This window comes from Sturnira hondurensis, unplaced genomic scaffold (genome assembly GCF_014824575.4).
Source record: "Sturnira hondurensis isolate 20B ecotype Veracruz unplaced genomic scaffold, ASM1482457v3 Scaffold0015509, whole genome shotgun sequence".
In the NCBI taxonomy this organism is placed as follows: Eukaryota; Metazoa; Chordata; class Mammalia; order Chiroptera; family Phyllostomidae; genus Sturnira; species Sturnira hondurensis.
Genome location: NW_028088140.1, coordinates 7,281,131 through 7,281,875, shown reverse-complemented (window position 1 = coordinate 7,281,875; position 745 = coordinate 7,281,131). Strand labels below are relative to the sequence as shown.

General features: G+C 41.7%; 1 non-coding gene across 1 annotated transcript; it reads left to right on the top strand.

The window, feature by feature from the left end:
• Positions 1 to 284: 284 nt before the first annotated feature.
• LOC119000037 (U6 spliceosomal RNA) lies at positions 285 to 391 on the top strand. Its single transcript, XR_005069228.1, has one exon. It is a non-coding gene; the product is annotated as a U6 spliceosomal RNA (small nuclear RNA).
• The last annotated feature ends 354 nt before the right edge of the window (positions 392 to 745 follow it).

Here is a 745-nt window from a genome sequence, read left to right as displayed (position 1 = left end):
TTCCACTGCTGTGCCTTTTATACTGAGCAGAGCACAGAAGTGCAGCAAAGCATGGCGATGAAGTAGGTGAACCCTGGAGACAGACTGTCTGAGTTCAAATTCTGGTTGTGCCACTAACAAGCTGTGTGAACTTGGGCAAATTACCTACCCTCTCTGAGCCTTAGGATCTATCTCTGAAAAACTATAGAATCATAGTACTCACTTCACAGGGTTCTGTGGATTTAAAGTGAGAACAGCTAAAGCCCATGGTGCATAAGTAAGCACACTTAATAAAATTATTTACCGTGCTCGCTTCGGCAGCACATATACTAGAATTGGAACGATACAGAGAAGATTAGCATGGCCCCTGCGCAAGGATGACACGCAAATTCGTGAAGCGTTCCATATTTAAAAGGAAAAAAAATTATTTACCCAAGGGCAAAACATCAAAAACCAATCTGTAGAGCTTTGTATCAAGGAAGGGAAAACCCCGCTGTATGCAGATATAAGTTAGAGTAAAATGAGTTAGCAGGCTTCCTTAGTTTCCTTCCTTTACTTTCCCTCCTAACGTGTGTCTCCCCTCCTTTTCTCTGTGCTGGTAGGCATCAAAGAGAAATGCAGAGAAAACGTTTTTATTTATTAGGCCATAAACATACTTAGCCGGTTTAATATTTGGTCTCCATAGTGCCGCTGATACTCCGTCACTGTCAGAAAATTACAACAGTATTTCTTTGACAGTGGTGATAAGTGGGGATGTGCCAGAATT